Here is a 16878-nt window from a genome sequence, read left to right on the forward strand (position 1 = left end):
TTATAGGTGAATATTAGACTTGAAAATAGCCAAAGCCAACTTAGTTGAACCATATTTCGTTGACCCCACCATTGGCTTACCAATTCCTCCAAACAAATCCTGCATATCCATGAGGTGGTGTGTGCATCCTGCCATGGAAACTCATTTTTGGGAGAGGTGGTGGATGGTTTTTGACCAGCCACCACATGCTAATTTAGAGTTCCCCCTTTAGTTTTTATGGAAATTGTATGCAAAGTTTATTATGGGTTATAAACCCAATTATTTTGATATGAGATGATTCCGGGGTGTTGGTGGCAGCATGCCACAATAGAGGTTGGGGGCACGTGTTGACCCCAATTGACTTGTCCCTCGTCAGCCTATTGTGGATCCTCCTTCTACTGTTGTTCCTATTCCTATTTATTCGCGTTCCGTGATATTGGCATTTCTGCGTATTAAGTGTGCTCTCTACTAAAATTACCAAGCAGACATCAGACATAGCAGCTCACCATGATGATGGGGGATCATTAGGAGGAGATGGTGGCAATAGGTCCACTCCTCACACATCAACACCTCATTTTTGTACAAGCTATAATCAATTATGCTATGACCCCAGTGATGGTGCATCCACTTCAGGTGTACATGGTCCATCCACTTTAGGTGCACATGGAAGATCAAACCATGATATTGGTTCATATGTAGATTTTCTATGTGCTAACAATTATCTGATGGATTATAATAGACAAGTATGTATGTTGAATTTATTAAAAAAATCTGTTTATACAATTTTAATTTACAATAAACATAAAAATTAAATATATTATAAACTATTTAATGACTTCAAATATTTTGTGTCTAGGCCATGGTTGGGGGAAATCAACTTCTTCTTTTCATTGATTTAATCTTTTGTCAACACCTGTGCAACTTGACACACCTTTTGGGGTATATAATTCGATTGATTTTTAAATTTGATTGATTTTAAGTCATAACGTTGTTCATCATACTTGATAAAGTTATAAATATATTAATGTTGGTACATGTTTAGGGAGTGACACCACCTTCCACGATGGATCATCCACTTGAGGTTGTGGCAAGTACTCCTCTAGTATTAGTTATTGTAGATGAGACAACTAATGTACATTTACCAATTTTGTATTTATACATTTAAAGTTATGTGTGTGTGTGTGTGTGTGTGTGTGTGTGTGTGTGTAGAACTTATTTGTATTAAAAAATGAATTTTGTAGGTGGACATGACTATGATGATGGGTTTTTCACACCCATGTGATCTTGGTCAATTTTAGGAGTCATGGTTACATTTTAGGTGTACAATTTTATTTTAATAATTACATATATATAAATTTAATTTGTAAAGAATTTTTAAATGGATCAATATCAATTTGTATACCTGGATGTATGTGCTTTTTTTGACCTTGTAGGACGTTGTTAATACCACTTTTGTTTTTGATATAGCCTCTTAGACCATGTCTCGAGATGAGAAACAAACAACAATTTTTTTAAATTTTGATTATGTATAAATAATAAAATCAATAAAATATTTCACTAGAATTTTAGTGTTCATACATGTGTGAACTTATTAATGTACTTAAATTGTTGAACTACAGGCTAAGACAAGTGTGACCATGGCCACAACACCTACACATAGTGATGCAGAGCACTTGGATGTGCTAGGAGGAGATGATCATGTACGATAATTTGTATATGATTTTACAAATTAAAGCACAAATTATTTATCATTAAATAAATATTTCTGATTTCATTTTTCTTCTATAGCATGGGATGCGAGACTTTGAGACCCATAGCACCAAGAGATGGAGAGCATTTGGACGAGGAAGGAGATGACCAAACTCATACGATATTTTATTTAAATTTGATTTTATAATTTAAATTAAAAGGTAGATTAAAATTTATAAATCATTTAAATGGGTTTTAAAAATTTGATTTCAAGTTCATTTTTGTCTTGTAGAGTGATTCTCCTCATCCTGGTTCGCATGGATTTAAGAGGAGTCTAGATTTTAGGTATTCCTTATGATTTCAGGGGTTATATGGATTTTTTATATATATGTGTTTCATAGACTTATATTTTTGTACATAATTTACATTTCATGGACTTATTTTTATATATACATGTTTCATAGACTTATTTCAGTACACAGTTTGTTTGAATTTATTATGTATGCACTTTAGTACATTTCATGGACACACACACACACACACACACACACACACACACACACACACACACACACACACACACACACACACACACACACACACACACACACACACACACACACATATATATATGAGATTTCTCTAGTACTTTGTTGTACATGTGTATGGGCTTAATAATATGAATTCTTACATGTTTTAGTGATTTCTAACAATGCTCGTATCAATAAATAAGAACTTATATAACATATTTTTAAATCAAACATTTATTCAATAAACACACACATGTAACGAATCTCAATAATATTTAGGAAATTAAATAATATACACATATTAACATTACAAATGAAGCAATAAATAATATACACATTTAAATCAAATAATATACACATATTAAGATAACAAATGAAGCAATAATTTTTAGATCTATGAAATTTAACATTAAAAATTTGATCCACATTTAAAAAATAGAACTCAATGTTTAAAATTCATAAACATTGTTAAAAAGTTCAATTTATCTAAGAAATAACATTAAAATTATCCTCATAGAGACAATTAGGTTCAAGATATATATTAGATCCTCCTAGAGACAATTAGGATGAGTAAATTATATTTAATTGAATAATTCAAAATCGCACTATGTATGTATGTACTAATAATAAAAATTAATTAAACATTCAACAATTGATGCTTACCATATTATGAGAATTCTTAAATTATTTTTTCACGAACTCGTTAACATCGCCTACAACAAAAACTAGGATTTACCTACAACAAAACTTTGTTAGATATTAAAATATGATACATCTTAAGGGGATGGCTTAGGGGGATCTAGAATTAGGATACATGACTTAAGGGGATATATTTAATTATAATAGATATCAAAGTACAAAATGACAATAAATGAATTTGAACTATATATACATACCTCTATTTACTTAAATTCCATTGTACCATCTAAAGCTAAATGGATGGACCTATATATCAAACAATAATAACTCAAAAATATAATTATATATTAATTATATGAACTTGATATTAAAACTATATTAAAAAAATGTCATAAACTTTGAACATTTGATGCTTACCATATGATGACAATTCATTAATTTGTCCAAACTTTCAAATGCACGTCTAGACGTGCAGTACTCGTTAGCACCACCTACAACAAAAACTAGGATCAAACTACAATAAAAAAATAGTTAGATATATAAAAATAGGATACATCTTAAGGGGACCTAATTAGGACAACTTAAGGGGATAGAGTAAATTTTAGGACAAGGCCTAAGGGGATGGACCTAATTAGGACATAAATAATAATATTTAAAAAAAAATTAAGATATGATGGCTTAAGGGGATGAACCAACTTAGGACATGGCTTGAGGGGATGGACCTAATTAGGACATGGCTTGAGGGGATGGACCTAATTAGGATGGCTTACTTAGGGGACATATTATTAGGATGACTTAAGGGGATGGACCTAATTAGGATGTCTTAAGGGGACCTAATTAGGACAACTTAAGGGGACCTAATTAGGATGGCTTAAGAGGATGAACCTAATTAGGACATGACTTAATGGGATGAACCTAATTAGGATATGTCTTAAAGGGATGGACCTAATTAGGATGGCTTAAGGGGACCTGATTAGGATGGCTTAATGGGACCTAATTAGGGTAGCTTATGGGGATGAACCTAATTAGGACATGGATTAAGGGGATGAACCCAATTAGGACCGCTTAAGGGTACCTAATTAGGGTGGCTTAAGAGGATGAACCTTATTAGGACATGGCTTAAGGGGATGGACCTAATTAGGACATGGATTAAGGGGATGAACCTAATTAGTATGGCTTGAGGGGACCTAATTAAGATGGCTTAAGTGGATGAACCTAATTAGGCCAATGCTTATGGGAATGGACCTAACTAGGATGGCTTAAGGGGACAAAATTAGAATCTATGAAAGTACAAAATGATAATAAAGGAATTTTAACTATGTATTAAAACAATATCAATATCATTGAAAAACATGTATTTAAAAATTTATAATACCTCTATTTACTTATTGCATTTTACCATCGAGTAAGCTTACGGGAGTGGACCTATATCAAACAATAATAAAACTATAGATCAAATGATAATAAATGAATTTTAACTATAAAATGATAATAAATAAATTTTAACTATGTAAAGCAATAGACCAATATCATTGAAAAACATGTACATTTAAATTTATATATAAAACCATATTTACATACCTAGATTATTCCATTGTGCCATCTAAATCCTCTCTTTTTTCCAAAGCATCTATAATTGTCTCGTGATCTTCCATAGAAATTTTCCACAACTCTTTATTAACATGTCTCCCACAATATCTCACTAGTTGTATATTTGTTGCAACAATCAAATGTGAGTAGTGCATAATCTTTGTATGTGTTTCATAATATTTGAAAGCAGGCAAACCATTCTTCCTTGTTAGATATTTCCTTAGCCATGGTCCAACAACCACCATTGAACCAACTGGATAATGATATCCATCATCATCTTCTCGAGGTTTAATAAACTTGTGTTTCCAATATTTTGTTTCCTCTTCATTGTCCTCGGGTGCAACAACAACATGCACATTTCCTACAAACAAAATTAAAATCATTAACTAAAGTGACATATAAAATTTTACCAATCTACATTATATAAAATACAAATTAATTAAACATATAAAATTTAAAACAAGTTAATTAAATTGCATTTTTGTACATGGTCTTAAACACGATCATAATCATCTGATGCAAACAATTGATCATTATCTTCAATTGTTGTGTCAATTTGATCATGTGTTTGAGCAGGTGTCAACGATCTTTGATTCCACTCTTCAACCCATTCAATATTATCACATACATCTGAATCACATGTAATACAAATTTGAGAAAAACATGCAAGCTCCCTTATCTGGATAGTCCATGTGCTTGCATTTGAACTCTTAAATTAATTCTATTTTGTTGATTTGCTAATTTTCTCACAATCAAATCTGGGCACAATGTTCTCTTCTTCAACTAACCAAAATAATTGCTGAATTATAGAGTTCGCGCTTGATCCAGTAGATAATGTTGTATTGCACCAATCCACAATTGCACGTGCATCTTTAAATTTTACTTTATCCTCAAATTCTAATTTCTCTCTAGCACGAGTTCTTTTAACACATGTACCAACTCCATCTTGTTCTCCTTTACCATGCCCATCTTCAAAAAAGCTCCATATAACCTGGATATTGTATTCCTTGTGAGCCCTATTTAACCAATAAAATATTCAAGCAGTCTTGAATTGTCTTGTACAATTATTTGACCATATAAGATGTTATGTCATCTAGATTCCTCTTTCTCTTAAATTTGTATAAAATATGTTGAAGCAATATTGAACAAACTATGACGAGTGCATCCGATTATCACTCACATAGAAATGGTACTCCCTTAAAAAATTTCTATCATCCTCTATACTATCATCTGCGTGTCTATAAACAATATGAATAAAAATAAAAACCTACATTGAATTATTGTACTGAGTTTGAATTTCCTCTTAAGGAGAAAGAGTTTCAAATTTTTCGATTAATAGTTTACTTCCAACTGGAAATGGATTTCTACATGTGCAAAATTGACCATCAAGCCATCTAGCATGTGGAGAGCATCTCACATATTTTGGTACAATCTTACTATTAAATTATGACACTGAATTGTAGTACACTAACTTATTCTATGATCAAATCGACACACTTTCCTGTTTTCCCATCCTTTAGGGCATACTCAATATTCTAAAATCTTCTAACATCCACTAGTTGTTGTCCAAAATCATTTTCACTACTCTCATGCATACATTCTACTAACAATGAAAAATTGCCACAACTAGCACATTGTCTAGAAATAGATGAACTTAAATAAAATAATTGCCCATTAGATCTATCACAAAATAAACTTTCTACAAATTCCTTGATTGTTTCAAGTGGCATATCAATACCACATTCTTTCATAAGCATGTTACTATGCATAACACAACGTATATATCAAAAACATCATAATAATAGCAAAATTACACATGCATTTTACAACAACAAGAGATTCATTGCTTATTAATTTTCACATACCAGGGCTTGCATTTCTTGAATGATCTTTGACTTATGGTAATATTTATAGGTAAGACAACATCATCCAAAAAAATTCTATAAAATTTAGTTTGAGTTGTGTCTAATAGGTGTTTTGGATGAGGATCATGAATTTTTGACTCCACTCTCAATTTTAAAACATCTCTAGAATTAGACGATACCCTTGTATTATCATGCCAATAGTTTTCAACCAAATATTTCACTTCAATATTCATATTCGACCTTGGGACTCAAGCACTAATACTCCAACTTTGGTTGATTGGATTATTTTCCATACTTTCTCTTCTGTTTGATGCTCTTACCGATGTTTTAGGATGCAACGTTAAAATTCCACTAATGTTGCTTAGCATCCTTTTATTCAAAGTTGTTTTATTCACTAAAGAAGTTGTTATGGCTCGTCGTGTCACATTCTTATCTTTAGATTGACTCTTTTTTCCATAGATTCAATGACACTTGCAATAGTAGACATAGCATGCTTAATTGATTCATCTTTTTTTGTCAGTTTCACAAAGATGCCTAATTTATTCATTACTTTTCCCATTTTCCACATTCTCATCAATTGCATAATCAGTTGACATTGAATTGATGTTTTTTTTTTTTTATAAAAATAGTCTTTGTATATTTTTATTGGAATAAGTTCTTATCTATCTCCAAGAAATCTTACTAGGAAGATTATCCAAAATATTATTTTCAATTTTCAAAAAATGTTTTCATCTTCAACAATAGGAGGATTTTCATTTTCATCATGTTCATAAGGATTTTTATTTTCAACATCCAAAGGATTTTCATCTTCATCAACAATAGGGATTTCATTTTCAATATCTCTTTGTGCCATTTTCTCACAAACAACATCAATTTCAACATTGCTATATCCAGCTTCTAATAAATCATCACCACAAATATCATCTATAATCACATTTTCCATGCCTTTCAAAGAAGGATTTGAAAATGTACCTAGATAATCTGAAGATGTACTTGGATTTGAGGATGTAGTAGGATTAGTCTTTTGGCATTTGCATGGAGATTGCATTAATGATATGCTATGTTGTCATTGATGTCAATTGAACCGGTAATGGTATTTATGATATTGCTGATATTGTTTTAATTATTGGTATTGGCTTGTAACCGACAGGAAGAGATTTGAGGAAGATGTTATAAACCAGTATGTTAGCTTTTGAGTTGAACCGGTAAACTGGTGTATAAGGTTAAACCCTTTTCTATACAATGTAACCGGTAAACCCTACCAGTTGTTTTTTTTGTTAAACCCTAACCGATCAAGTTTGTTGGTTTAAGATCTAATGATGAGCGGTAATGATGATGACACATGTGATAAAAGAATGAGGATAAGTTTAGATTGTTTTGGTGCATTTGTTTGTTTATTTGATTGTCTAGGGAATGAGCAAAGTGGATTGCATCTAATGCATATCGCATGATGAGTTACAAAGTTCGATGAAGCGATGATCATGGAGCAGTTGGAATTTTCTTGAAGAATGTGAAAAGATTGTTATGATTTCTAACGGTCAAGATTGAATCAACTTGTTTGTAATCTCTATGAGAGAATTAGGTTTTTGTTGTGTTACTGACCTAATTGATTTGTATTTAAGGTTGATGAAGTTGTTTGTAAGAGTGTTGGCAAAGTGTTGGCTGAAAACCAGTTGAGTGTGTGGTTGCCTAACTGGAGAATGGATTTGCAGTTTGTGTAAAGGCAGATTGAAGCTTAAAAGGATCTGATCAAGCAAATGTAGTGTTATTCAGATAGATCAAGAAAACCTGTTGTTTTCTAACAATTATAGTAGAATTAAAATCCCCTAACTGGGTAAGCTCTAGAAAGCTTGGTTAATTATTAAATCCTCTAACAAGGTGGTCCATTAGCTTGGATTCTCAAACTCTCTACCGAGTTTATTCCTAACAGGGTATTTTTCTTTTTTCATCAAGGCATTTTGTAAATCCCTTAACCTGGTGATTCCTAACAGAATCATTTCTTAACAAGACTTATTGTAAAAGATTTAACAGGCTTGGCTCCTAACAGGGCGAACTTTAGAAGAGTTCAGATAACTATCCTTGTGAGTCTCATCTCACCATGGTTTTTACCTATTTGGGTTTTCCACGTATAAACATTTGTGTCAAGTGCTGAATGTTTTTGTGGTTATGATCTTATTTGATTGATTACTTAACTATTTTGATAAGGCATGATATCTGGAAGCATTGAGAGATTGAATATGTTGAGATATGATTAAGAATTTTGATGTTTACAAGATTGAAGTTGTTTAATGTTAAGTTGTTATAACAGTTAACCAATTGATGTTGAGTATTGATCTTGATAAGTGAAAGTTTACTTTGTGACTTTGAATTTGAGATTGGGAAGTTTGTATTAGTTTTTCAGTATACTGATTTACCCCCCCTCTCAATATTCTATCAGATACTTATTCTTTCATCATACCATCAATTGGTATTAGAGTGTCTTAGGTCCTCTTTAACCTAAAAATCTAACAGCTTGAGGAAAAGATCTTGTAGATCATGATGAAGAAAGTGTTGGATATCATTGGCATATGATGAACCAGTATGTTGATATGAGGATAATGTATGTTGTCATTGATGTCAATAAGTGTAAGTGAACCGATATGCAGATTGAAGAAGTTTGTAAACCAGCATGAAGAGGCATGAGGAGATTTAGTGAACCGGTGTCGAGGTTTCACTAAGTGTGATTACCGGTTGGTAGTCTCAGCTCTATGGTTATCGGTTTGGAAATCCAGCTTGTGTGATGAACCGATGATACTCTGTGATGAGTTAGCTAAGATATGTGATCGAAGTGCCATGTCAGCTTTGTGCGCGTGAAGGATTGAGGCATAACAAGATCGACTGCGTTTGAAGTCTACCTCAGGAATGATCATTCTTCTTAGTGGTATAAGAAAAAACATGATGGATTACTGATTCCCATGAGCGGCGATGAATGAACGATGTAGATTGTCTTGTGATCTGTTTGAAATTGTAATGCTCTATGCAATATGTTTGGACGGTCAGGATTGGACCTCCTGTGTTATAAACCTAAGATACTTAGGGTTTAGGGTTTATGTTACCGACCTATCTGTTGTCTATAAGGTCGATGATGTTTGGTATTGTAAAGTTGTTGGCAAATGTTGTGTGTATGTATCCGAGTGAAGAGATACTTTATACTTGCCAGACCAGTAAGAGGTAAACTGTAGAGTGTGATTGTAGAGTAGAGGATATGAAAAGGATCTGCCTTGGCATGTAGTGCTGTTATCAGATCGTAGTTTTTCCTATTGTCTTCTAATAATTTCAACAGATGGAAAATCCCTTTACCAGGTAGCTTTAACAGGATTATTGTAAAACTTGTAACTAGGTGACTCAATATCATTGAGTTCTTTAAATCCTCTAGCGAGGTAACCTTTAACAGGGTATATAGCCATCCCTTAATCGGGTGATCTCTAATAGGACCGGTTCTTAGCAGAACCTTATTGTAAAGTCTTTAACCAAACTATGCTCCTAATAGGGAGAGCTTTGAAAGAGTTCAAAACAAGCTTGTGGGTATTCATCCACACCGTGGTTTTTCCCATTTGGGTTTCCACGTGAAAAATCTGTGTGTTATGTGTTATGCATTTTTCATGTGATGTTTATGAAGTATTTGGTTGAAGGATTATGCATGCAGGGTTAATAGGTTATGGTATTTTTAGTATACCACATGCATATGTTTTTGGGTGAAGTTGATGTTGGATAATCGATTGTATTTTAAGTATTCAGACCTATGAGTTTATGGTGTCTCGAGTCTTACTGTGTTTAACTGGTATTGCCATGGTTAAGTTTTGTAATGGTGATAACCAGTTAGTTTTTCTTTAGCAAGATAAGTTGTTAAGAGAGTTTTTATCTGTACTGATTCACCCCTCCCTCTCAGTACCGGTTGGGGTATCTGCTATTCATCATTATTCATCAATTGGTATCAGAGCACCTCTAGGTCCTTGGTGATATAAGCTTAACCGCTTGAGGTAAAAGATCCTATTGTAATGATGAAGAGGGAAGGTCCTAAGTTCAATAGAGATAACTTTAAGGTATGGAAGGAAAAAATGAAGATTTACATCAAGAGTATGGGTGCTCAACACTAGAGCTATGTTGAGAATGCCTATGTGATTCCCACTGGCACTCTGACTGATGATCAGAAGAGAGAAATCCAGGAAAATGGGCAAGTCATGGAAGCCCTTATCAGTAGCCTGTCAGATATTGAGTTTATTGATGTTCAAGACAAGGACACACCTAAGGAAGTATGGGATGCATTAGAATCCATTTATGGTGGTGATGAGCATGTAAAGAAAGCTAAGGAAGAAAGCCTTAGAGGAAAATTTGAAGACATGAGGATGGTTGAAGGAGAGACCATTCAACAGTATGGTATTAGGATTAAGACGGTAGTTGGAGATATCAAAAGCACTGGTGGAACTATTGATGATGCCATTGCTGTCAGTAAAGTTCTTAGATCATTGTTACCAGTCTATGCAATCAGAGTTGCTGCTATCCAGGAGATAAGGTCTATTGATAAGACCAAGGTATCCTTAGATTCTATTATTGCAAATTTAACTGCATATGAGTTGAATAGCTATGATGGTAGTGTTTAGAAAGCTGATTCAACTTTTAAAGTATCTATTGTACCATCCAGAAAAGGAAAAGAAACTAGTACCGGTTATGAATCCCGACAATGGAAAGATATGGATGATGAAGAAATTTTGATGGAGTTCGAAGCTCTTCTTGCTAAAAGACTTTCGAAGGGAATCGTAAAATATAGAGGTAAACTTCCTTTGAAATGTTTATCCTGCAACAAGATAGGACATATAACTGTTAACTGTCCTAACAATGACAATAAGGATAAACTAGAGAAGTTCAAAAAATATAAGTGTAAATCGAAGAAATTGTCTAGTTGTTGTGGATGAAGGTGTCAATGATGAAGAATCAGAAGAGGAAGAAAATGAAGACATAGTGTTTGTAGCAGTAAAGGAAGAAGTGTCAGACAAGAAATCTCTTGTCTCCCGCATTGACAACTCTAATGAGTGGATAATTGATAGTGGTTGTTCTCACCACATGACCAATGACCAGAGAAAGTTTCTATCATTGGAAGAATATGATGGTGGTGTTGTCAGATTTGGCAATGATGCACCATGCTTGGTGAAAGGTAAAAGATCCATCTCATTGAATGGTAAAAGCAGTGCAGATGATGTTTACTGGGTACAAGGTCTTAAGCATAACCTGTTGAGTGTTGCTCAACTGAATGACAAAGGATTAGTTCTAAAATTCAAAGGTGGAATCTGCAGTATAATCAGTAAGAATGGTGAAGTTATTGCCACTGGTAAATAGACCAGAGGTAACCTATTTCAGTTGAATGCCAAGATATGTCGGTGTCTAATGGATAAGTTTGATGATAGTTGGATATGGCATAGAAGAATCTGTCATATGAACTTTGACAACATTGTTAAAGCCAGAAAGATCAAGGCGGTAAGAGGATTACCGTTGCTGGACAAACCTGAGAATTCTTTGTGCAGAGAATGTCAACTTGGGAAGATGTCTTCCTCAACTTTTAAAGGTAAGTCTTTTTCAGCAGAAAATTTACTTGATCTTGTGCATACTGATTTGTATGGTCCTATGAAAACTAGAAGTATTCAGGGAGATAGGTATTTTATGATTCTTACAGATGATTTCTCAAGAATGATTTGGGTCACATTATTAAAAGACAAGTCTGAAGCATTTGGAAAGTCCAAAGCTTTTAGAGCATTAGTAGAGAAAGAAAGTTGTAAAAAGATAAAATGCCCGAGAGCTGATCAAGGAGGAGAATTCACTTTTGATGAATTCAATAAGTACTGTGAAGATAACGGTATCAAGAGACAATTGTTTGCCCCAAGGACACCACAACAAAATGGCGTAGCAGAAAGAAATAACAGGACTGTAGTTGAAGCGGCAAGAACAATGCTGATCCAAGGAAAGGTTGCTCATACTTTTTGGAGAGAAGCGGTGAGCACTGCAGTCTACACTATGAACCGGGTACTCATCAAGAAAGGAAAAGATAAAACCCCTTATAAGTATTGGATCGGGAAAACTCCCACTATGAGTTACTTTAAAGTGTTTGGTAGTAAGTGCTATATCAAGAGAGGTGAGCATTTGAGCAAGTTTGATGCAAAATGTGATGAAGGAATATTTCTGGGATATTCCACTAAGAGCAAAGCTCTCAAGTGCTACAACAATAGAACATAGAAGATTGTTGAAAGTATCAATGTCAGGGTTGATGAATCCCCTGAGGAACTTGAGGTAACATGCAGCAAAGAAGTAGAAGATAAACTGGGTGTATCCTTTTGGGAACTAGTTAAGCAAGAAAATTGCAAAGATCTTAGTGTTCCTGTACCGGTAGAAGCCGTAGTAAGAGAAGAAGAAGAGGTTAGCGAGGAAGAAGAAAAACTAGCAGATCAGGCTAGAATCATTCCTAGATATGTAAAGCTACACCATGATCCAAAGAAAATCATAGGAGATAAAGATGTAGGGATACTCACTAGAAGAAAAGTGAAAGAAAACTCTTGCATGATTTCTGAATTTGAACCCAAGACTTCAAAAGAAGCTCTTACAGATGAAGACTGGATTAAAGCAATGGAAGAGGAGCTAGATCAGATAGAAAATAATGCAACATGGTCTTTGGTGCCCAGAATGAAACATAAAAATGTCATAGGTACCAAATGGGTCTTCGGGAATAAGCTAAATGAAGAAGGCACAATTGTCAGGAACAAGGCTAGGCTTGTATGTAAGGGATATGCTCAGGAGGAAGGAGAAGACTATGGAGAAACTTTTTCTCCTATGGCTAGATTAGAAGGTGTTCAAATTCTACTTGAATTTGCAGCATTTAAGGTCTATCAGATGGATGTGAAGTCTACTTTTTTGAATGGAATCCTAGAAGAAGTGTACATAGAGCAACCAAAAGGGTTTGCCTTATCAAAAGATAGTGACATGGTGTGTAGATTACAAAAAGCCCTGTATGGACTAAAAAAAGCACCTAGGGCATGGTATGAAAGACTACACTCTCATCTTGTGAAGATTGGATTTCAGAGAACAAGTGAAGATAGCAACATCTACTTGAAATCAGAAGGTGATCAGATTTTGATTTGTGAAGTGTTTGTGGATGTTATAATTTTTGGAGGAGATGATAGAATGAGTCATGCATTTGTAGATGAAATGAAGAAAGAGTTTGATATGTCTTTGATAGGAGAAATAAAATTCTTCATTGGTTTATAGATTGAGCAAATGAGAGAGGGTATCTTTATTACTGAGTCCAAGTATGTCAAAGAAGTATTGAAGAATTTTGGCATGGAGGAAAGCAAACACGTTGGTACACCGATGGTAACTAGTTGTAAACTGACTAAAGAAGATGATTCAACATTGGTGAATGAAAAGGAGTATCGGTCAATGATCGGTAAACTGCACTATGTGGTGCACAACAGACCAGATATTGCTCATGCAGTGGGCATAGTAGCTCATTTTTAGAAATATCCAAGAGAATCCCACTTGGTAGCTGTGAAGAGGATTCTTAGATATCTGAAAGGAACAGTTGATTATGGAGTTTGATATCCATATAATGGTGACTATAATCTCAAAGTATATACCGATGCCGATTGGGCAGGTAATGTGGACGACTAGAAGAGAAAAACCAGTGGAGCGTTCTTTCTCGGTAGAAGATTAGTATCGTGGACAAGCAAGAAGAAGAGTTGTACTTCTCAATCTATAGTTGAAGCAGAATATGTGGCAACATTTATGAACTGCACTCAAGCAATTTGGATGAAGCATGTATTGGAAGGTTTCAAGGTACCTGTATTTGAACCGATGAACATATTTTGTGATAATACAAGTGCAATAAAATTTTTCAAGAATTTGATATTGCATCCTAGAACTAAGCACATTGAATTTAAGTATCATTTCTTGAGAGAGAAAGTTCAGAATAAGGAGGTTGTATTACAACATGTTTCCAGTAAGGAGCAGCTAGCAGGATATATTCACTAAGCCCTTACCGAAGACTACATTTACCTATTTGAGAGGTGAATTAGGGGTTCTGCCCCTTCGTGAAGTCAACTAAAAGATATGTGCTTCACATTAGTCAAGTACTACAATGACAAATCTTTCAGGATTGATGTGTGAAGGATGCTACTCATTAGGGGGAGAAACATAGTAGATTTTGGAAGCTTATGCCTCCACTTTGGCATTGCTATCAAAGGGGGAGAAGATATGATAGATGTATGGGGAGAAGATATTTGATAATGTAGATACACTAATCTATGAGGTTTTCAATTGCAATGCTACATTGAGTATTGCCATCAATGCCAAAGGGGGAGATTTTTGGATATCATTGGCATATGATGAACCGGTATGTTGATATGATGATAATGTATGTTATCATTGATGTCAACAAGTCTGAGTGAACTGGTATGCAGATTGAAGAAGTTGGCAAACTGGTATGAAGAGGCATGAGGAGATTTAGTGAACCGGTGTCGGGGTTTCACTAAGTGTGATTATGGGTTGGTAGTCTCAGCTCTATGGTTATCGGTTTGGCAATCTAGCTTGTGTGATGTGTTGGCATTTTTGATGTTTATGTTGTGATTGTCATTTATGGACACACACTTGTATTGAGATCCCCTTTATATGTATGAGCTCATGCTCAACCAGTATTTGTTCCAACCGGTATGTTGTATTCTAGTCTTTAGACTAGTGGTGATTTTGCAGAATGTGTTTCCCGATTTGAAGCGGCATGTCGACCCCAAGCGGTTCACAGATCACAAGCGGTATGAGGAAGCAAAGCAGCACAACACATTCTTACTAGTCTTCATTTTTGTCAAACTGACAACTGACATTTTGTATGAACCGGTAACACTCTATGATGAGTTACCAACCGACATTTTGTGATGAGTTACCAATCCACCGATTGTTTGACGGTGCCGACACATTGACGGTGATTCTTATGTCGTGTTACTGAGTATGTCTAGATTCACTGAACCTAGGAAATTGTAATGTAATCCTATTGGACCGACATGAAATCAGATTCCTTAAAAGGACATCATGTCTAGTTTTTTTTTAAGTTGTTGAAGAAGTTGCGAATAGGGTTTATGTTGAGCTAGGGTTTAAGGTGGAAGCGTAGAGTGATCTTATTAGAGAAGATCGAGTTGTAACTAAGAGAGATAGAGGAGACTGAAGTAATGCTGGAATGCATTAGCTGTGAGCAATACTGGATCTAATCAAGCAATTTGTGCTAGCAGATAGATCAAACACTTGTTGATTACTCACATCTTTGACAAGTTTGTAGCCCTTAACTGGGTAGGCCTCAAAGCCTTTGTAAAATCCTCTAACAAGGTGGTTCACACATGTGAATCTAAAATCCTCTAACAAGGTAGTCTTTAATCGGACTTATCTCCTAACAGAGATTGAGATTCCTAATAGGATCTATTCTGGTGAAGAACATTGTAAGACCTTAACCGGTCTAACCTTAACCAGTTTGGTTTCTATTCTACAGATAGTGACTTGTGAGTTCCATCTCACCGTGGTTTTTCCCAGTTGGGTTTCCACGTCAAATATCTTGTGTTATGGTTGTATTTCTTTTGTGGGTGAATATTTTATTTGCATTTTGGTTTGTATGTGTGATAACCGGTTTGATTGTCAGACTGCTTTACCGGTTTATCTTTAGACTGTGTAAGTGTTTTAGTGCAAAGATTTTTGGCATACTAATTCACCCCCCCTCTTAATATTCATCAATTGGTATCAGAGCCAACCTTTCTATAAGTTTAACCACTTGGAAAGAGATATGGGGGAATACACATTGAGGGAACTTACTCAATGGCTCACTAAGTCTGAGCAAGCCTATGATGATCTTATGGTCAAATACAAGGCATCTCAAGAAAAAAGAAGAGAACATGCAGAGAGGCTGATGGAACTATCTAAAAGTAGTTCTGAAGATGAAGCTAACATGGAAGCTATGATTGCTGAAGTGAATAAGCTGAATGATTCAAACTCCAATTTGAGAAAGGAGCTGGAAGGACTGACTATTCGGTTTAGCCAAGAGCTTGAGAATTGGAGAAAAGCTGAAGATCTGGTAAAAGATAGAGATCATGAGATCTCCAAGTTGAAACATGAGATTAGTGCACTAACTGCTCGCCTTCATGAGAGTAGAATGGAGAAAGAAGACATGCAAGGAGAACTTAACATTGCCATCTCTGAAAATGTAAGTCTTATGGAGACAACACTGCTATTTCCAAAGAACTCTTTGAATCAAAGGAAATACTAGCTAAGTTTGGCAAAAGTACAGTCAGGCTAGAGCAAAAGCTTGAGTCATCTAGACCGGCAAAGAATACCAATGGTCTTGGTTTTTCTGGACATGAGGAAGGAGAATCCTCAGGAAAAAATGCTAAAGCATCAAAGAAGAAATCGACACTCAAAGGAAAAGGTAAGCAAAAATTCAAACCTGTTTGCTTTAACTATCTTAAAGAAGGACACACTGCCAATGTATGTAGGAGCAAAGCCTACAATAATTTTCCTTATTTTATCAACAA

The sequence above is a fragment of the Cryptomeria japonica genome, chromosome 1 (genome assembly GCF_030272615.1).
Source record: "Cryptomeria japonica chromosome 1, Sugi_1.0, whole genome shotgun sequence".
NCBI classification, from domain to species: Eukaryota; Viridiplantae; Streptophyta; class Pinopsida; order Cupressales; family Cupressaceae; genus Cryptomeria; species Cryptomeria japonica.